The 23683-nt window shown below is 39.4% G+C and overlaps 1 pseudogene; it reads right to left on the reverse strand.

Annotated features, from left to right (window-relative positions):
- The window catches only part of LOC130921950 (immunoglobulin-like and fibronectin type III domain-containing protein 1), a 76746-nt pseudogene that overhangs the window by 14252 nt on the left and 38811 nt on the right, over nt 1-23683 (reverse strand).

The raw sequence follows: 23683 nt of genomic DNA on the forward strand, positions 1-23683 counted from the left end.
AAAATGTTCACACGGATGTTATGGGAAGTCGAACTTTTTGACACGCATTTTCTGAATATAGCTTCTGCCCTCACCTTCAACGACAACCAATGCCTCAGTCTTACGTCCATCTGCTTCAAATTTATATTTTCCAGCAAACTCTTCTGGGACTTTGTGAAGTTTCAGTTTATGGTAGCTTCCTTCTTTTATAATGGTCATACCCTCGTTCGACTTGATCTAGATGCAAACCCGATCTTGTTACAAAATGTATTCACCTAAAAAAAATAGTCATTAATTTTCTTACTTCTTCTCCGTCCTTGTACCAGATACCCTCACAGTCCTCGCTGCTGAGTTTACAGACAAGTTCCGCGTCTTCTCCGATGATGGCTTTACAGTCAGAAAGTCCAACGTGGAAGTGAACACCCGGGTCTGAGGATTAGTCAACTGACAAGTTAGTGAGACATACTGATTGTCGCAAACTTCCATGTGTTCATTACAGTATGCTTTACTGTTGACGAATTACAGTTGTGTTCAAAATTATTCAACCCCTAAAATAACATCAAATAATGACATGGCAAACAGACACATACAACTGAAATAACAAAAATATTTTTGGGTATATTCCAATTAATGCCCTTTCTGTGATTACCTCATTGACAAAATTATTCAAACCCCCACGTCCAACACTCTTAAAAGGATCCTCTGATTTAAATACATGTAGGCTCTAATAAACCACAATTGTTCTCTTGTACTAAAATATGTTGTTAGAAACACATAAAATGTTAAATCAATGGCAATATTTTATAATATTTAGTCCATATTTTGACCGTTAGTTGGCGCCATGGTTTGCGGGCTCGCAGTGATGACGTCATTGGTATGTTTCGTGTTCAACAATTGCTTATTGCTGCCTAAACTCGCGAAGTAAAATGCCACGATGTGCAGCTTTTGGATGCAATTTCCAGTCAAATGGAAAAAGGGGGAGTGAAGTGAGTGGTCAAGGTGGAATTATTATTTTTAGTGAATAAATGTGCATAAGTGGAAGCTTCTCCCCCTTTTTGGTCCCTGCATGCATGTATCCTACCCACCACGCGTTACAACTGGCGCCCGAACATTTTTCCTGGATCCTCAGTCAAGTAAGGGTCGGTCCCACAGCAGCTTTTCGGATCAGTCTATTTTGTGGAATCAACGGCCTAATCGCGGCTGCGATATTGCCATGGGATCGGTCTAATTCCTGGATCTTTGAGTGAGTAAAAAACGCGGATTTGGATTAGTATTGCTATCTTTTTTGTTGACTATTCTTCGTGGGAGTTTTCCCCAAATCATACTAAATAATTAAAGCACCATGGCACGCTACAGTGACGACGTGGACCTTACAACAATGTTGGAGTTCGTCAGGGAATGCGTGTTTGCGTACTGCTGAGCTCCCGAATGAAGAGTGGTCAAGGTGGAAATATTATTTTTTGTGAATAAATGTGCATAAGTGGAAGCTTCTCCCCTTTCTGGTACTTTTATACACGTATCCTAGCTACCACGCGTTACAATGGATTACACAAGGTGTGCTCTTTGGCCTGTACTGTATGTAAAGCACACGACAGCTCTGGATGCTAACAATCTACATAATTATATTGGGAAAACGTTTGAAAATGCAATATGCTTACCTTGAATATCTGCTAATAAAACCGGAGTTCCCGAATCCCAACAGCATGCACTCTCGCTCCCAACCGGAGTTCCCAACAAGACTCTCTCGCATCACCAGTTTTGCCCAACTTTTATCTTATCAGGTATTTGCTGCACGCATTTTTCCCTGAAGCTCGTCTTGTGAACGACCGACAGTGCTGTCCTGCTCTTCACTTTTCAGATCTGGTTCAAATAGGAAGGGTAGAACTGACGACATGTTGGGAAAGCTAACGAGTGACAAGCTGGAATTTCGGCATTCGGGGCCAGTGACGTAACGCACCTAAAATAATTTTACAAACTTTATTAAAACAAAAACATTAAGAGGGGTTTTAATATCAAATTATTATAGCTCATACTAACATTTATGTTTTAAGAATTACTTGTCTTATAGATAGAATAGAGGATCCCTTTATGAACACAGGTTTCCATCAGGTGTTGTCAAACAGCTGATGTAAACTGTAAACGTGAAAGGAAGCCTAATGAGCAGCAATTAAGCAGATTTAAAAGGACTATGACGCATGGCTCTTCTTGGCAGTTTATGACATCTTTACAACATGTTGAAGTCCAAGGAATGGTAAAAAAAAAACTTCAGAGAGGAGGTCATTCAATTCATAAGCAAGGATATGGATATAAAAAGATGGCAAAAGGACCAAAAATTTCAAGAGATACAATTGGTAGCATAGTTCGGAAGTTCAAAGCTAAAGGCAAAGTGGAAACGTTACCTGGGCGTGCTAAAAAGAGGTTACTGTCTGCAACTACTGTGCGATACCTGAAGTGAAAGGTGGAGAAAAATCCTTGGGTGACAGCTAAGGAACTACTACAGGACATGACGTAGGAAGGTATTCAAGTTTCATCCTAGACAGTAAGACGCACACTGCAAAATGATGGCTTCCATGCAAGAACTCCCAGGCGCACCCCTCTGCTAACCCCAAAGCACAAGAAGTATGCCAAAAACCATTTGGACAAGCCACAAGGGTTTTGGGATCCTGTTCTCTGGAGTGATGAGACCAAACTGGAACTTTTTTGGCCAATGGATCAACGGTGCGTGTGGAGGAGAAAGAATGATGCTTATAAAGAAAAGAACACCCTATCTACTGTGATGCACGGTGGGGAGTCAGTCATGATCTGGGGTTGTTTTGCTTCTTCAGGTACAGGGAATCTTCAGCGTGTGAAAGGTATTATGAATTCAGTTCAATGCAAGAAGATCTTGGGTGCAAATGTCATGCAGTTATTTACAAAGCTGAGACTTGGGTGAGGTTGGATCTTCCAATAGGACAATGATTCTAAGCATACCTCAACATCTACCACATCTTGGTTGCAAAGGAAGTGCTGGAAGATTCTGGCATAGACTTCATAATGATATTGATGAGGCACGGGGCGAGGAGCCGATTAATAGGGGGCCTACAATGTTGGCTTGGCCGTCAAAGCTGACCAAGTGAAATCCCAGACAAAGTTTTTTTTCGTTGAAAATTCTTGTGAATAAATGCTTAAATTCCTGAATTCTTTGTAAATATGGACGTAAAACAGTCTCGATTCTTGGTTAAAAGCAAAAAAAAAAAAAAAAAAAGTGCAGTTAGCATTTATTTTACATAAATATGTCGAAGTACGATGCTAGTCTGTCAGTCACTGGGCAGCCGCTATATGTAAACAGAGCTTTTCTGGAGAAAAATCTTGTGAATAAATGCTTAAATCCCTGAATTCTTTATAGATATGGACGTAAAACAGTCTTGATTCTTGGTTTAAAGCAAAACAAAAACAAAAACGTGCAGTTAGCATTTAATTTACGTAAATATGTCGAAGAATGATGCTAGTCTGTTAGACAATGTGGCGGCAGCCTTACAACAAAGAGCTTTTTACATTGAAAATTCTTGTCAAAAAATGAAAATATAATAATTACCTTGAATCCTCGAACAAATCACTTCTGAGACAATCCTTCCTGTTTGTGTGCGGTACAGCTTTCGTACTTTTTCAACATAAATCCGGAGTTGAATCGCTGCATGTGTTGGTCGCTGCGACCGACTGCGAATAACTGAAGCGGATTGTGGATTCTGGAGTGGCCACCGCAATCACCAGACTTAAATCCCATTGAAAATTTCTGGTGGTACTTGAAGAAGGCAGTTGCAGCACGCAAGCCCAAAAATGTTAATGAACTGGAGGCCTTTTTTGGAAGCCTTTGCCCATGAGGAACGGGCAAAGATACCTGTGGATCACTGCAAGAAACTTGTGTCAAGCCAGTACTTCTCAAATAGTGGGGCGATGCCAGGGGGGGCGCATGTGACTTCAGGGAACATGCTTTTTTTTTTTTTTTTTTTTTTTTTTTTTTTTTTTTTTTTTTTTGCCGTACTGGAATAAAGTGTACTTGCACATCCACTCAGCGGGTGGCAGTGGCGCTCTCATTTTCAGAGTGCGCGCAGTATTTTTGAACTAAGCAAGAGCGCTCAGCAGAGTCAGCACACAGAAAACAGATATGAAGAGCAGTGCACCGCCGCCGTTTTCCAATTGGACTCACTCACGCAGCGACCCACTGTCTTCTCCGCTTCTCACGTCTCCGCCCGAGAAGTGCCATTTTCGGCTTGGGATCGTCACGACGACCACCCTCACCTACGGTTCTACCTCGGCCGCCGAGAATGCGCTTTTTTCGTGCCGTTTGCCTTTTAGCTTTGACTTTTAATACAGTGGGTGATGATGAAAGACCACTGTTTACTGTGTCTAAAAATAATTATAACGGACAGCCAGAAGCCAAATCAATTAAGACGCCACTTAAAGACATAAGACCCCAATCTCATTGATAAGCCGCTTGATTGTTTTTCAGCGAAAACGTGCCGAATATTGCCAACAATCGTCCTGCTTTGTCAGTGTTATATCAGTAAACCAGTGAGCATTGTCAACATGCTCATTGCAAAATAACCCCACACCATTGCAAAGGAGGTAATACTGTGAGCAGCAAAAATAAAAACTGTCCTTCTGTCCAAAGACACTCTTTTTTTTCTTTTATTCAGTTTTGTTTTTTCGGTCAAATTTTTTGGCATATTGTCCTCATGAGTAAATGTTTCTAATCCATTTGAATTTGGTGTTATTTACTGATTTTATTACATTTTATTTTTCTGTATCAACTGGTCAAAAATGTACCTTGAGTGTATTTTTACAGTTTGGATGTGACTTTTTTTTTAATTCAGGCAAATTGATGCGCGTCAAGTCTTCTCTGTTGCAAACAAATCAATGTTAATAAAGTTATACTTTATTATAAGTTGATCTATGTTACTTTTTTTCTTTATTAGAAAAAAAGGACACAATGTTAGGCAGATGCGTATTTATAATAGTAATTTTATAGACAAATGATACTATTTACAGTGGCGGCAGAGAGTTTGGGGGGCGCGAAACATTTACGTCTTTCTTGGGGGGGCGTAACAGAAAATAATTGAGAAACACTGGTCAAGCTATGCTTCACGTCTAAATGATGTTATTGTTGCAAAGGATGTTGTACTAAGTACTAAAGTTATACATACCTATGGGGTTGAATAATTTTGTCAATGAAGTAATCACAGAAAGGCCATTAATTGGAATATTCCCAAAAATATTTTTGTTATTTCAGTTGTGTTTGTCTATTTGACACCTCGTTATTTAATGTGATTATAAACAAGATGAAAAAGAAATGTCAAACTTGCAAAACACTTATCTACTGTGGGGTTAAATCATTTTAAACACAACTGTAATCTGTGAGCATACTTACCTCTCGATTCATTTTATATTTCCTTTTTATTTTGTTCTACAAACACTTAAAGTGATTTTTTTTACGTAGTACTCGAAGAGGCTATGATACAGTAGACGAGGCACGTCTTCATCCTTAAGATTAAAAAAAAGTCTTGCATCTCTTGAATTACTCTGAAGTCGTTGGAAGATGAATTGCACAACAGAAGCTGCTGAATTGTCCTTCATCTTGAATCAAAGAGCATGTCCGCACACAGATGTTACCGCTTGCGTCCAAAGAACACAAACAGTTGCACCGATTGTGTTCATTTGAGTAATCGGCCTCAACCCACTGACTCATCCTCAATGAAGATGCGTAAGCAAGCAAGATTGTTAACATGAATGCACACAGAGCACAAACGCGCCAACAGTGACTGCAAACAGCACATATGAGATGGAGGTGAAAACACATACACATTAAACAGTACATTACCTCACGTCATCAGGTCTAATTAAGACGCAGATGCATTGCGTGCCGCACGCGAGACCCCAGTGTTTTCATTCGCATGCCTATTAAGGCCGTAATTGTATGGGGTGCCCTCGCGAGTGCATCCAATTTGATTAGCATATCCCCAAGGCACTCAAAGGTGAAATGCACTCCTGTCGAGAAACAATGACTGGAAAAGGTCATTTATTCAATTAGAGTTTGTACACGCATTGAATGTAAAGCCTCAAAACACATTAAAAGTCATTTTTTAAATCAAATGACTTCTTCATTAAAATGCTAAGTTTTTCCGCATGCAGAAGGGTTTACGGCGGCCGCCATCTTACCGATGAGCGTGTCCTCGATCAGCGGGCCTTGCCTTACTCTGATGCGCTTGCCAGCTGCCGGTTGTTCTTCTTCTTCTTCTTCTTCTTCTTCTTCGTCACTCTCACTCTCGACAATTTTTTTACTTCCTGCATTGGTCCATTGTCAATATAGCATAGAGTTATTCTTTTGTTTTTAGTGACATCACAGTGAGTACTGTCAATCCAGTGTTTCCCATTGGCTGTTGAGTTTGCATCAAAACATAACAAAGCTAGCATTCAAAAGTGAAAGAAATGTCAGAAATTTACTGTTTCAACAGACTGTATTTTTGCAAATTGAATCAATTAATGCATTTTTAAATGATTAGGTCGGTTGTGTGTGCGTTCTGCTGCCATTGTATAGTGGCTTGGAGTAACTTAATATTTACCTAAATTGGTGTCTAATGCAAAATTTTGACTTCAAACTACTTAGGTTCAGTTTAGTTGAAGTGTTGAGTTCGAAGTGTTAACTTGATTTTGTTATTTCCATCAAAACATGAAATGAATTGACTTGAAGTATCAAGTTCTGTCAAATTTATTTATTTTTGCAGTGTTTGTGTAAATTGTGATATACTGTATATTGAAAATTCATTTTTGTCTCCTTGTTGGGAAGCTTAAAGGAGCATTATGTAAGACTGGTGGCTAAAAATGGTACTGAAACCAATGTGACAATATTGAGAGCCCACTATCCTCTTGCCCTTTGGGTTGCCAGATAAGCGCTTTGCTACGGAGAATCATGCTACGTTATGATCAGTGCTGTCACTAACGTGTTAATAAGTATCGCGTTATTGTAATCTGATTATTTTCTTTCAGTTACGAGTAATCTAAAGCGTTAATTTTTTTTCAAAACAGTAATCTGATTAATGTTAGTGTCCTTAGTGTCTACGCGCTCCAATTTTGTGATTGCCTCATAATGTATGTAGAATGAAGAATATTGTAGTCATGTACGAAGAGCATGTTGAATGGAAAATGTTAGAAAGGTTCCCACTATGGGTTCGTTTCCATGTTAACCGCTTATAGTTACTTCCTTTCAGGGTCCCCCCAGGATTGATAAATCTAAATTCAAGACTTTTAAGACCTTTTTTAATGCCGTTTCAACTGAAAATTAATACTTTTCTCCATTACCTCCATTACTTAGATAATATTGAATCATATTTAAAAAATAAAGCACTGAACATCAAATTTAACCTCAATTACTAAGTGTGTTTGACAAAAGAATGCACATTTATTGAAGATACAATTCAGATTTTTTTTTTCACCCAGGATAAAATGGATTTTACACTATTATTGTAAAGCAACTTCAGAAATTACATTTGCAATGCAACAGGTTTCCCTTTTAAGAGGACCTAGTCAAGGTGGTAGGTAGGTGATTGTCAAGTTGGCCACCTTAACTGTAAAGTGCTTGGGAAAATCTTGCAATTGGCAGTGAAAGTTTAAAAAACAGCCACTAAATGGCAGTAGTTTACCATTACCACAAAATAAAAAAGCTACACATGACCATTTCCCTTGGTAATTGTTTTTTTCTAATCACATTACAGGAAGTATACAAAACACATGTTAATCCTTTGTTAGCTATTGAAGACATTTCTTTTAATCAGATAGAGAAAATCCATACTCTTATTTAATCAAGAAAAACATTTTTAAAAATAGGCAACTTACTTTGAAATGTTAAGCAGGTCCACTGCCTTCGCATGACCCATAAACTGCGACCCAAAGTATCTGGATGCGACTTGGTCGCCGATCCGATACCTCACATGCTGATCCAACTGTTTGGACTCGGTTGTCTTGTTGAGGCTTTCGTCGAACATAACAACTAAGGCATCTGAGCAGTTCCTTGCGTTAGCACACAGTACTGTGCGATTGCCTGCTGTTGTGATGTTGATGCTAATGATGCTGACGGCGCGCACGCACGCACGAGGTGCAGTGCATCGTAAAAATTCTACGCGTCATCTTTGTTATGGATTTAAAAAAAAAAAAAAAAAAACTTTGTCACGGATATAATTTAGGTTGCACTGAGATGTTCTTGAAAATTAAAACCACGGTGAAAAAATTCCAGACTTACGACAGCTAATTTCATACTTTTAATACCTTTAATAATGGAAAACTGAATTCAATGCTTTTAATACTATTAATAACCCGCAGGTACCCTGTGTTTTGGTCTCGAGTCACTCGCGCTAAGTGTTTTGGGACTGAGAAAGGCGTGTGGAGTGAGGGTGCCCATTCGAGCAGAGTGCTGCCACCTGTTGAGATGTGCAAGGGAATGTCGATCTGTGGGCATCCATGAATGAATATATTTTTCTTTCATTATGGAGGGTTCCAGCGATAGGTTGGAGCCGCTACATGTGCGGCCGTTTCATAGCTTAGCTATTGCAATGATGGATAGCATTGTTTACATCATATTCATGTTGCACATTTACGCCGTGAGATGACATGGTCTTTTATCATCTTTGGAATGTGTTGTAAGTCCGATTGAGTGTAAAGTGCTTATTTGCTGCCACGTTTTGTGGCCAAATTGACTGCGCGTGTTTACAGCGTGCTTCCGGGTTATTTAAGCATTCACGCCCTCCCCCACCTATGTGTTTATTGCATTGTGCAATTCATTTGTGTGTTGTTGATTATTGTACATTCAATTTGCATTGTTTTACCTTGGCACTGATATGCTGTTAACCCGAACCCGAAATTCAGATTTTTTTTTTTTTTACAATAGGCTTAATCTTTGAGTTAGCGGGGGTTTAATTAGTCGCTGGAGTGCTGTAATGGTTTTCTATGGAACTTACAACGGTGATTGCGAAATTGGATGAAATCATGTATATTATCTTGATGGATTATGTTTCAACAAATTCCTTGCCATTTGTCAGTTATTTGTTAGTTTCAGGGGTCCAGAATGGCTAAGCTATTGTGGCTCGATTGTGGTTGAAATCAACTCCACCAACTAATTAAACCCCTCCTAACTCCAAGATTAATCCTTATGTGAAAAAATCTGATCTTCCCCTTTAAATTCAATTATCCGTCAAAGTCAATTGCATGCGATGACATTTTTCTGTTGTCATTGTTATGTCGAGGCAGCAAAGGGAGAAAAATTGGTTAAAAGTAACCGATAAATTACTTTTAAAGTAACTAACTTTTTCAAGTAATCTGTGACAACACTGGTTATCATACTGATGTTGCGTTTCAATTCCAAAAAAAGATAGAGGCTAACAGGCTACACATTAGCGTTAGTAATGATGATGTGGAACATACAGCATGTGTAGCCTACGAGCTATGTATATTAGATAGCGAAAATTAAACGAGTATATGACGCTACAGTCTTCAAACGTAAGGGTGGACAAGCCAGGTAAGTTATCACAAAAGGGAAGTTTAAAAAAAAAAAAAAGAAAGATGTGAGTTACCTGTCCCACATTTGTTTCTTTCGCCATGGCGAGAGGAGAACCACTGTGCCTTTCTCAACAGCATATAACCACTCTGACAAATGATTTAATTGGCAATACATTGATAGCATCTACAAAGACCATTATATTCCTCCATCCATTTCAATTACGGACAAACGTGCATGTATAAAGATGCCATCTTTACCCTGGTCAATGGACCCAGATGCTACACAACGTTACCATGAACATGCCAATAGTATTCACATTCTAAATGAAAGTTTACCATATTAACACAAAAATACAGTAGAAAGAGCCGAGTTACGACACAGGTTAGTTTCTTATCCTATGACGGTAGAGGGACAACAGTACGTTTCTCAACAACATATCAGCACGCCAAATAATATTTTATTTGGTAATGCATTGAAAGCATCCACACAGACGATTTTATTCTTCCATCCATTTTAATTTCAATTACCGACCACGTATATACGCCTAAAGACACCATCCTTCCCCATATCAATGGACCTAGATGCAACACAATGTTAGTACGAACATGCCAAATGTGTTCATATTGTCAATTATTGACAGGAAAGTAATATGGGAAAACTCAAAAGTCAATCCCCTTTCGAGGAGAAGCAATCTCCAATACATATCCTTGTGTTGTTTCTTTAATTTGTCATGACTCTTTTGACATTCGTAAAGAGTTTTTCTTTTGCTGTATTGGTACACAACAATGTTAATTCTGACTGTGAACATGGTAGCAACCAACGTAGCCTCCAGAGCTCTGGTAACCTGGATAAAGACAAAGAATTTATCTCGTAACTGGCTGATTGGTGGAGGGCGGGACATTAGTTGTAGACACAGAATCAAATTGATAACAACTAAAACAGGCTAGGTATCGATTATTAATGCAATACTTGCAACACGACGATGGACAAAAGCGGTAGTGTTTTGCACAGTGCTTCGTTTCCCATGAGGACCAGCGCACACCTGCATAATGTCGTAAAATCATGTTGGTCGCCTGCAGATGGATTAAACAACATTTCTGTTTACAGCGGCTGTGTGAAGGATGAAAAGTAATAAGATGATGAATCCAGCTAAACAATAGTATATGACGGTTAGCAACTGTGTGGCTTAGCGTGGCTAAAACTCGTCAGCGCTAACTAGAGGTGCACAATAATTATCGGACTGATAATTATCGGACCGATAATAGGAATTATGACATCATTCCAATAAATCCAATAACATTATATATTATCGGGCCTATTAATATTAATTTTGGTGTCGGTGGATTGGGATGTGTGCGTTTGTTTCCACTCCTGTTTTGCCAGTATGCGACGTTTTGTTACTGTTCTTATTTTTCCATCACTGAGTGATGAACCTTACTATGGCAATTAGCAAATGTTTGCATTTTACAGTGTTATGTTTACAAGTTATTTATAGACTTGCTGTCCTATAATTGCCAGGTTAAGAAAGTTGTTTCATGGACCAAAATGACAAAAGTCTCCTCTCCTGTTGCACCAAATGTTTTATCTGCTGACAAAGCACAATACCTGTCGGGTTTATGTTTGTTTTAGTTCTGTGCTTATTGTTCAGGGGAATACATCGTCAATGATATTGATTGATTGATTGTGATTGAGTCAAATTATATTTATTTTTAAAAAAAATGAATATGGGCACTTTATTTGAAGTCAAAACTGTTCTTGTCTTTGTGTCGTTCATTATAATAAGGTTCATGTCATCATGAAAATTCTGGTTAGGTCAAAGGCAAATCTATGCTGAATCCACCACTAGTATTTAGCATTTTTGACCTACAGGTGTTCAAAAACTCAGGTGAATATACATTGAAAAATTATATATACATATATTATCGGCTATTGTATCGGTATCGGCCTTAAGGAGCAGGAATTTATCAATATCGGTATCGGTTTCAAAAAATGGGTGTCGTGCACCCCTAGCACTGACGAGTTTGGATGGGGGGGGTCCCGCCAGTGAGTGAAAGCCAGGCCAATGTTTATTCTGTATATCCTGGTAGACGCCCTATCGTTTTCCTCCTCAGACAAAAACTTTTTTGTCTCTGTTGCTCTGCCATCTTTGCAGAATTCGACTTCCGTCTTTATAAAGAATGGGGAAATGTGGAAGTGACGTATGCCGTAAAACAGTGAGCACACGTACGTTGTCTTTTTTTTGTGTGCGCACACCCGCATAGTGTCGTAAAATCATGATCTCCCAGTCGCCTGCAGTTGGATTAACACCTGCTGAATCCAGTTGTTGTAAACAATAGCAGACCCCCTCAAGATATAAATGAGGTGTAATTCAACTAGTTGTCAATCGACATATCATCACAAATATTATGAAAATATTTGGTAAAGTTTGAAAATTTACCGAGGTTTACTTTAAAATGTGAAAATCTAAGCTTAACCTTGGGGACAGTGTTTGAAGTATTTCCAAGAATTGTGTGGAACGTCAGTTGAAATATTGGGGCCATTGAATGAATAAAGTGCAAATCTTCCATAATGCTCCTTTAAGAGAGGCGTTTGTTTTGGTTTTCCATTGCTTCTTGCTAATTTTAATGTGATTTAAAGCACATTGAATTTGCTTGTGTTGAATTGTGCTATACAACTAAACCTTGCCTTGCCTACATGTGACTGCTCAATGCAGAAAAAATACAGGCATTCAACACAAAACTACAAAAATGTCCAATTCATTTCCATGCTTAAATACAAATTGCGGTTGAGACTTAAGTCCACTCAAATCACAAGTAAAAATGCACACACACAAAAAAAAAAGCAAATGGGTGACACGTCATGAAGCGTACGTCACCATTTGTAAAACATCACTCACAAACATGACACTAATGATATGAGGCTTTTCTGATAACACTATAAATTAGAATTGAAATTCACCTTTCAACTAGTCAGCCCCACTTAGACACCAATATTTCTATTTTTCAGGTTTTACCAGCCATTAAATATTCTAAAGTATATAACCTCAGACATTTCTTACCAACATCAGCATCTTTGCCGTCCACAATTTTCTCTTTGGGACAGTTTTCTTTAGTCCCAGACTTTTCACTGTTTTGCTCTGCGGTTTCCTCGCCATGTTCATTTCCTATTAGTGATAATAAATGGCAGTTTTAATCAGGACATCACTATGTTCAATCTTTGAAAATATTTTCAGGACAATCAGCTCTAGACTGAGCAAAGTTATCAGCGGTTGAAAAAGTGTTTAACGAGAATTGCTTGACTTCACAAAAGTGATTAATGTTTTATTTTGATTCATGGCAATGTAATTAATTCTTTTGAACATGACAAAAGTGGGATAAAAACATGAGGTTTTTCACTTTTTAACCGCCTTTTTTAATTAAACGCTCAAATGAAAGCTATTTATTTGTATAAATCGTGAATCTTGGTGCTGTGCGATAATGCTGCCTCCAGAGGTCCAGTCAGGTACAACACATGGTCATGTTTGAGTACCGATTTTTCCGTGGCGATCTCTCACAATATTCAAAACTCTTAATATGAATACCCCACTTTTAGTAAGCGTATTGATATTGAACGAGTCTACAGCGTATCTTACCAACATCAACAGCGTCTTCCTCGTCCGCAAATTTCACTTTGGGACATTTTTCTTTGACCCCAGACTTTTCACTTTTTTGTTTCGCAGTTTCCTCGCCTTGATTTTTGCCTATAGGTGATATCAGTTATTAATAAGCTTTCTGACCAGCAATCACAAAAGAGTAGCACTTAAACCCGTGAAATCATGAAAAATCTATAGACGCGTAGCCTTTATGTTAATACTTTAAAGTGCCTGTGACACCATAAAAACATTCTTAAATAGCATTATTATTGGAAGGAAAATCATATTTTGAGACAATTCGGCTATATACAACAATTTGGCAAAGCGCAGATGATGAAAAAATAGTCTTTTAATCTGCAGTTTGGCCCTGCCTGTCATTATGGCGCTCTGGCGCTTCCATCTAGGTGATGACGTTGGCAGAGTAGTGATTTCAGAATTCAGCCCAATGAAGGAGGAAGCGTTTTTCAGCGATTCTGGTTCAAGTGTGGATCTTTCAAGTGATATTGTCGATCCAGAGGAAGCTTGTGGCATACAGCCATATACGAGTCGTATTTGGAGGAGGAGGAAGATTCAGAATAACAACAAACACGGGGCTGATAACTAAAGCATACCCGAAAATGTCATCATTGGTTTTTCTCTCTATTCCAATATTTTTACAGGAAAGTCTTTGTATCTAAGTATTTTTTCCCGATTTCTAAATAAACTGTATGGTCATGACAAATAACAGTCTTGTGCTAAATGGAATATGAAATATTAAAAATGCATTTTTCAGTACGACTGGGCTAAATGACTGCATAATAGTCAAAACTACCGACTTCTTAAACTTCCCAAACGATATTTTATGCCACCGGAGTTAGCCCGGTTCTTGTCATTTCCCAGAGGGGACTCGGAGACAAAAGAGCGTGAGAGCTATGCTACATGCTAACCCGAATTGAGCGGTTTTTCCGAGTCTCTTCCTCGCCGCTCAAAAACAAAAAAATCACACAAAACTACCCCGACTCATGTCACACACGCCGGCGGGGGTTTTAGCCACCACCGATCGGCCAGCCCCCAGCAGCAAGCAAGTTTCAGCTCGTTGTTCCCCTTCTGCGGCCCCGGCAGCTGTGCTCGTCGCTGGGGACGCAGCTGGAGACTGAACGCCAAAAATTGCGCATTCTCGGTGGACAAACCGGCCAATGTCGGAGCGCGTGGCTGCCAGAGCATGGGCGCTCATCGGCCGGCGACCATCGTGTGTGACAAGCCGCCGGTCGTCGGCCGAGGGAGGCGGCCACTCCCGCCTTTTTGGTGGACAGGGAACATTGTCACCCACAAAATGCAAGCCACCTCCTTATTAAAACGTGTCCCATGATCCCAGTATTTGACATAATATAAAACACGTAGCTTACTCACTTCATCGTCCATCCAATGGTCCCACAGTTGTCAGACTTGTTTTGCCCATTTTTTGCGGTGAACAGGATCTTTTTGAAACCAATAAAGGCTCACACGCCTCTCCCTGGTGCAGCAAGAAAAGTCTGCAGCACATTGGGCTGACGTGATGCGAAAAATAAACAAATTAATCCGCAAGATCAGTTGAATCTGCAGTCGTTCTGCATCCTATAGTAATGGCTGTATATGGAAGATGATAAGTTCGCTGACGTCATATTCGCCTTCTTCTTCAATCCAGACTCTGCCCGGAAGTCACTCATTCTCATGGCGCGGGATTAAAAAAATGTAATAAATATATCGATCGCTTACACACACACATCAAAGTGGTCCATTTCATTAAGGAGCCTAAAATACCGCGTGAAATATGGAATAAACATGCTTTTTGCTGTCATAGGCACTTTAAATAAATATGGTAAACTATTTCGAAGTCACCTCAATTTGGCCAATATAAAATGTATCTACATTTGTTTCTTACCAACAGCAGCGTCTTTGGCGTTTGCAATTTTGACTTTAGGAGGCATTTCTTTAGTTCCAGACTTTTCAGTTTTTTTCTTTGCAGTTTCCTCGCTCTGATCATTTCCTATTGGTGATAATACATAGTAGCTTCATGAAGGAATTGTACGGTTTTTACAACACACTGTTGTAAAACAAGACTTATATGATTATAGCACAGTCAGCATCAGAGCCATTTGTTTCGGCCATTTTTAGAGAATGATCTCAATTCTAGAAACCGGGTGATTGACTTTTAACAGAAGTGTCTCTAAGCATCCATATCCTCAAATCACGAGGGGGCTTTAACTTCATCTTTATAGAGATTGCAGTGTATCCGTATAAATTCACAGGGCTGCATTTAACTCAGCATTTCATTTTCGTGTAGTTTATTAGCCAAGGAAATCTACTGTTTATAACCGCAGACGATTCTTACCGACAGCAGGTTCTGGACATTCCACAATTTGGGTTGCGATCACTTTGGGAGGTTTTTCTTTTTTCACAGACATTTCACTTTTTGGCTTTGCAGTACCTTCCCCATGATCATTTCCTATTGGTGATAGTTAACTCATTCACTGCCATTGACAGTGAGAGACATTACATGCATTTCAACTGTAACGGCTGGCCTGAGTGACCATGTTTCACTGCCATTGATGGCGTTAGACGTCCAATCCAGATTGACTGGGGGAGTTATTCAACTGGTATTGTTTTTGGCAGCCATTTTAATTTTCGTCTTAGTCTTAGTCTTTTGGACGAAAATACTTATTAGTCTTAGTCATATTTAAGTCATTTCCAAACGTGTTCGTCTTCGTCTAGTTTTAGTCGGCAATTCTCGAAAATGTTTTCATCGATGAACTTAAAAAGTTTTAGTCCATGAATGAATAAATAAATAAATATAAGGTTTCCAACAATTTTGAATGAACATGATGAGCGAGCACAGAACTGTAGAGTCTACAAGGACAACACATTACAAAACAGCACATTATTTGCAATTAATTAAACTCACCTGGACGCCACGAACAGTATGTAAAATGTTTTCCAAGAGTTTAAGAACACACCAAGGGACCGTGCTAAATGCTAATGCTGACGCGAACGCTATGCTAACGCTAGAAGTTAGTTTAGTGTGTGATTATCACTTAGCACAGACCTTTAAAGGCTAAAGTAACATGGCATATCTAACAAAGATAAGAAAGCAAAACTTACCAAGCAGCACCTGACACATATGTTTCACAAAGCATATGGAGGCACGGCACGTAACATGAGTGACACGACCAAACACTGCTAAATGCATTTTAACTACACATACAATAAGAAAATATCACACATTGTGGATTTATGACGGAAACTATGTCGAATTTTCATCTCGTTCTCGTGTCGTCAGACGACAATGTTTTAGTCTCCCAAGACACGTTTTCAGCGCGTCATCGTGACGTCATCGTCATGAAAAAAATGTTCGTTGATGAAATATTTCTGTTATCGTCGTCGTTGACCAAAACAACACTGCATCCAATGATCACTGCCAACCCTCCAGGACAAAATGGATTGAAAGTGTATCACAGTCAATGGCAGTCAATGTATGAATGACAGATTTATGCAGAACATGTATATCCATATTTGCGCTCATATCTGTTATTAATATACAGTCAGACAATCACAAAGTGCTACTTACCTTCAACTTGTAACTGAAAGTCAGCGGCAATCCAGTTTTTAATTTATCATAAATTTTGGGAAAACATCAGTCAAGTTTTAGCCATAGTTGAATGATGTTTTCTTTTCAGTTAAAAAAGAGAACAGTGGCGGCTAGTCAATAGAGGGCGCCAAGGCACCTCCGTCATCAAAATTTTAGGGGAAAAGTATAGATATCAGATATAAAGATTAAAGTAATTAATCAGTGTCATAAGTAATCAGTGATCACTCAAACAATGGGTTTTACTTTCAAATAATTAATTGATTAAGCCGTTTCATATTAGGTTTATACCGGCATGTTCTATATGCTTCAGTACAAGGGATACCGGTCTAAATGGTCTATATGCATATTCCTAAATCTTTGGCTAACATGACTTCTTGGCTAAGTGAGTTGTGCTGATGGTGAATCAGTGTGTTTGGGCCATTTTCTCTATTCAGTCTATTCCAGCAGAGTTTATAGGGTTAATAAGCACACCTCGCCAAATGATTCTCATTTTTCATTAAACAGCGGCAGAATCACGTCCAAGCCAGGGAGGAGCTAGCTAGGTGGGTGCTGTGCAGTGCTTCGTTGTGCGCTCATCACACATATTGTTGGATACGTTGTAGAGAGCTGGCAAAAGCAATTAACAAATTTGCAAGTCATAGTTTTAGTGCTGCAATGATTAATCGATTAACTTGAATAATTAAAGTTGAAAAAAGCTTCGAATCAAAGGATTCGTTTAATTAGAGTGTCATTGTAATGGCTTGTTTTGAAAATGTTTGCATTTAGTTTTATTGTTTTGGGTGAATACACTGCCCTCTAGTGGCAACAGTAAATATGGCATAACCTATCTAACATGGCTGGATCCAGGTGCTCCCTGTTAAGACCAACAGAAGGTTGCAAATGGCAAGTTTTGTTTGAGCTAAGGTAACCGTTTATGTATTCGAATTTAGTTATTATTATTCAAATTAGTATTTAGCAGTTATTTTTGTGGAAATATGTGTTTGAACGATTTGTTAACAGCTTTGTAAAGAAAAAAAAAAAAGAAAAGAAAAATAACTAGCAAGCGGACTTTTGCTATGCAAGTTAGCCAGTTGTTCTTTTGTTGTACTTTGATCTTCATTTATTATTATTATTATTATTATTATTATTTTTATATATATACTGTTTGAGGCTAAGCTCGGGTATTTAATTTTTAAATGCATTTATTGCTCTTGTGAAATGAAAGCGCAATTATGCATAATTTGAATGGTCTTTTGTCAGTGCAACCATAGCAAGCCTTTGTTTTACCAGTAAAATTTATTCTGCAATGTGTTAAATGTTCCTATAATTGAACTAACTAATTGATAGAGTAATCGATTGCTTAAATAATGGATAGCTGCAGCCGTACACGGTTTATTTATACACCCGTAGTCAAAAGTTTTGAGATAATTCACCATTCAGTAGGATGCAAAAATGTCTCATAACTTTTGAACACTGGTGTATTTAACAGTGCGTTTAATGCTGCTCATTTTCTGCTTCAGGCTTTTCAGAAGTAGTCATCAAGCGGAGATCGTTGGATGACGTTAGCCGCAAACGTTAGCCAGTCAAGCTTATGTGAGCTCAGTATTTTGTACAAGGTGTGTGTTCGTCTGTGTGACATTCAGAATATGTAATTTGCCTAACACGTATCACCCATCGTATAATACTGCCTGTGCGATGCCCCCCAAATGTTTTTTTTTTTTTTTTTTTTTTTTTAAACACCAGCCGCCACTGTTTGAAACATGGATTGTCTTCAAGGTTAAAGCTGCAAATCCATGAAAAAACAGACACTGTTATTCGTTAAAAATCACAAATAAGCCATAGAAAAGGAAAAAAATAGAACTGGAACATTTGACGTAAGTGAAATAAATACAAGGACTTTCCCAAAAATATCAAATGATATAATCAATAGTAATAACAGTTCCGATTTTTGACCAGATGAGCCAAACATTTTTCCTAGATGTGTGAAAACAAACTGTCTTTTCTTTCCTTCACTTTTTTCAAGGTGAAAATAAATTACAAGACATTTTCTTTCTTGGAATATGTCGGTACATGGTCAAGGATGAGTGTGCGGTGTGTGTATAATGGACTAAATTCAATCATGGATGTTAAAAGCATAAAAAGAATCAAAGGAATGCATGAAGAAAAACATGTCATGTCAGGTGTTGTGCGTAATGGCATCTTTGTTATACCGTCAATACTCTGTCTAAATAGGAAAGTAGTCGAACAGTTGGTGTTAAGTACTGACTTATTAAGTGTTACATCTAATTGTGAATAGAAGCTTGGTATTGAAAAGCTACGTTTGGGTTCCTCGTCGGAATTACAATCTTCAGAGAGGTGTACAATGTGTTTTGAATAAAGAACTGCTTTTGATTGTGTATTTGCAATTTTAACTGATTTTTAAGAGGCATTTATAAACTAGGGATGTCCCCGATCCGATCACATGATGAGAAATCGGGCCGATCGCGCCATTTTTCAGAGGATCGGAATATGGTGAAAAGTATCGGCTTTTTAATTTAAGAAAAAATATATATATATGTATCAGTGATACCTCTACTTAAGACACTAATTCGTTCTAGAAGTAGTAACCCGAAAAGTTCGTAAAGAGTGACGCGTTTTACATGTAAATGCCCTAATCCATTCAAAGCACTACTGACATGCCACATTCAATTTTATAATTAGGGTAAAACAAGAATAAAACAACAGCAAAAAAACACATTTGAATCATTACATATACCTAACCTAACCGTTATACCTGTAATGAAGGAGATAATAAAACAAAATGCAAAGAAAAAAATTTTTTTTGCCTAGGCATGTGCCGGTATTAGATTTTGACGGTACGATAACCGTGAGCAAAAATACCGCGGTTTTACGGTATCACGGTATTGCAATTATAGCTCCAAAATGTGTTATTATGAGAGGTATGGGTAAAAAAAAAAAAAAAAAAAATTTTTTTAAACTTTTTTTCCCCCGGGATTTTTTTATTTTTCTGAGAATATTTGCAAATTTGAACATGAATATTATGTTAAAATAAATAAATAAACAAAAAAATATTTTAAATAAAATTAAAATAAATATAACTTATAGACTACCCACAGCCACAGCTAAGGTTGCTCAAGATTGGAGCAAGAACTAAATTAATTGCTATAAAAAAGTAAAAACACTTCTAAATATAATTGAAAAATATTGACTGTATTTTTTTTTTTTTTTTTTTTTTTGAGGGGGCAAAAGCTCAAGTGAACTTTCGTCATTTTCAGCCACTGTGTCAACTCTAGTCTACATGTCATGCCTTTGTGTTAAAAAAACACAGAATTCATAAGTTAATAGGTTAAAAATGGATGTGTTAGTTAAAACGTGAATGTTGTTGTGTAAAGGTTTCATCTAAAAACACTGGGAGTGAGACCTCTCCTTGTTCAGCGAGCATACATTTGTGCTTCGGGCAAGATCATCTGTCGCAATTAGCGATCTTTGATGTTATCCCTTCTCCTTCATTCAAGGCAAGCTTGTATCTCAGTGGCCGTGAGATTTTATAACCTCGACGAAGTTGCGCTCCCAGCTAAGATTAGGCTAACGTCTAGGTTTTGTCTTCGTTAGTTTTTAGTTAATTTGTATTTTGAATTTGAAAGGAAAATGTGTGTTTTGTTTTTGGCGAACTTTTTCATGGATGACTTCCTCACATTCTGTTGTGTTTGTGCTAATGAAGCTACTCACACGTGTAAAATACTATTGTACAACGTTTTAAAACTGTATATTTCAGTTACCATGATTTGAGACCTCCATAAATTCAAGAAAAGTACGCCTTTTGTTTGGAGTGTTTCTTTTACTAACCTTTAATTTTGTATAAATGCGAAATCATATTGGAGGTATTGCCTCCTTGGCAGCCACCCTCCGCAAACATGTTTTACATGTCGGTTGGCCCTCCTCCTCTAAACCGTTGCCGTCTAACTTTTCTGTAGCTAAAGTTTTCCCACCAGCGATTTTGTTCGATGGAGGAAAAAGTTTTACCTCCTCCAGCCATCGTGTAGCACAGCTGACTCATTGACACTGAGCAGCAACCAGTGGGGGAGGGTTGAGCCTTACAGCTGCAAGCGAGGGATTTCTCCATACAATTTTGGGACATAAGAAATAGCTAATACCTTAGGGACGGTATGACAGAAATTTCACAGGGTTTTGAAACCTTGACGTTTTCATACCACGGTATACCTTGAAACCAGTAATCGCCACATGTCTAATTGTACAGTATTTTTGCCTCTTCATCCATCTATCCATCCACCCTCCCTCCCTCACTCCCTCATCCGCTTATCCGGAATCGGGTCGCTGGGGCAGCAGTTTCAGCAGAGATCCCCAACCCTTTCCTTGGCCACATCAACTAGCTCTGACTGAGGGATCCCGAGGTGCTCCCAAGCCAGTGTTGAGATATGATTCCTCCACCTAGCTTTGGGCCTGCCCCGAGGTCTCCTCCCAGCTGGATGTGTCAGGAACACCTCCCTAGGGAGGTGCCCAGGTGGCATCCACACCAGATGCCCGAACCACCTCAACTGACTCCTTTCTACGTGAAGGAGCAGCAGCTGGACTCTGAGCCTCTTATGAATAGCAGCGTTTCTCACCCTGTCTCTAAGCGAGACACCTGCTATCCACTTGAGAAAGCCCATTTCGGCCGCTTGTACCCGCGATCTTGTCCTTTCGATCATGACCCATCGTTTATGACCATAGGTGAGGGTTGGAACGAAGATCGAACGGTAGATGGAGAGCTTTGCCTCTCGGCTCAGCTCCCTCTTCATTGCAACAGTGCGATAAAGTGTAATACCGCTACTGCTGCCCCAATTCTCCGTCCAATCTCACGCTCCATTGTTCCCTTTACTTGTGAACAAGACCCCGAGATACTTGAACTCCTTCACTTGAGGCAGCACCTCATTCCCTACCCGGAGAAGGCAATTCACCGGTTTACTGCAGAGAACCATCGCCTCAGATTTGGAGGTGCTGATCATCATCCCCACCGCTTCACACTCGGCTCCAAACCCGTCCAGTAAATGCGGCAGGTCACAGGCCGCTGATGCATTCAGGACCACATCATCTGCAAAAAGCAGCGATGTAATCCTCAGCCCACCAAGCTGTAAACCCTCTCCACCACAACTACGCCTTGATATCCTGTCCATAAAAATGAGTAACAGAATTGGTGACAGAGCGCAACCCTGGCGAAGGCCAACACCCACTTGGAACAAGTCTGACTCACTGCCGAGGACATGGACACAACTCTCACTTTGGGTGTATAGGGAATAAATGACCCTAAAGAGTGGCCCCCTCACCCCATACTCCTGCAGTACCTCCCACAGTATATCTCGGGGACCCGGTCATAGGCTTTTTCCAGGACAAAGCACATGTAGACTGGATGATCATACTCCCAAGCCCCCTACAGAAAGGGTCCCCATCTGCCGGGCTGCGGACCGGTACCGGTCCGTGGCGGATTTGCTACCGGGCCGCACAGAAATAATAATTTATTAACGACTGCATTCTGGCCGAATTAACCCTGTGCCCCCCGCTTAACACACCAATATCCCTGTCTACTCTAGATATAATACTACAGGATAGATTAGAATGTCGTCATAGAAATCCATTGATTGGACTGCTAGCAGTACATCTTGTTTTGTGTATTTAATATATCTATGTGCGCTTGTCCTCAATAGTAACGTATTACTAGGCCCCAGGCGCTGCACATTTGTTCCTGGAAATAATTTGCCCCCACACAAGCGAAGATGACTGAAAAACAGACGTCTTTGGAGATCTTTTTACGTCGAAAAGGACACCTGACGAGCCAAAAGATGAGCCTACAACCTCGAAGACCCACGAACTGCGAAGGAGTGGATTCGTGACCCGTTTGTGAATAAATCGAGTGATTCGAGCATGTCTGTGCAACAGGATGATCAGCTTGTAGAGATCGCAAAAGACGGCGACCTTAAACATACATTTGAGACATTTAAAGTCATTCCGGAATATCCTGACAGCGCTATGGGAGCATTGAAAACCTTGCTACAATTTCCATCATCATATCTTCGTGAAGTGGGCTTCTTAATTAATGCATAATGAAAAGGCTGAGTCGTTAATGGTGAGAGAGCGGTGTGCAGTTGTTGTGTGCAGCTAACATGGCAGGATCTATCTGAGGAGATCTTTTCTACATGTCCTTCCATGATCTAACGTAAGTTAATATTTCTTTCTTTAAAGAAATGTTGTCGTGTTTACTTTGGAATCGCTGCATTTGTGGCCATGTTTAACGTTACGCGCATGCGCAGAACCGCATGGTTGCAAGTTTTGATGGGTTGCAAAATTTGTCAGAACATCGGTCCGTGAAAAAAAAGACCCAAATAACACAGGTTCGTGGTGCAAAAAAGTTTCGGGACCCCTGCCCTACAGGATTCCAGCAAGAGTCAAGAGCTGGTCCGTTGTTCCACGGCCAGGACGGAACCAACATTTTTCCTCCTCAATTAGAGGTTCGACAGTTGGCCGGACCCTCCTCTCCAGTACCTTGGAGTAGACTTTCCCAGGGAGGCTGAGGAGTTGATGCCCGTGTAATTGGCACATACCCGCTGGTCCCCCTTTTAAAAAGAGGAATCACCATCCCAATGTGCCACACCTTTCGGTTTCTCGTAACCTAAAATTTCTGTCTCAACAAGAGGCAATGTTTTCCCGTTTAGACATGTCGTAACCTGAAAAAATTGTTTGTAGAGACAGTCGTAAGTAGAGGTACCACTGTATATACACTCACCGGCCACTTTATTAGGTACACCCTGCTAGTAACGGGTTGGACCCCTTTTGCCTTCAGAACTGCCTCAATTCTTCGTGGCATAGATTCAACAAGGTGCTGGAAGCATTCCTCAGAGAGTTTGGTCCATATTGACATGATGGCATCACACAGTTGGTGCAGATTTGTCGGCTGCACATCCATGATGCG

Source organism: Corythoichthys intestinalis, chromosome 9 (assembly GCF_030265065.1).
Source record: "Corythoichthys intestinalis isolate RoL2023-P3 chromosome 9, ASM3026506v1, whole genome shotgun sequence".
Classification (NCBI taxonomy): domain Eukaryota; kingdom Metazoa; phylum Chordata; class Actinopteri; order Syngnathiformes; family Syngnathidae; genus Corythoichthys; species Corythoichthys intestinalis.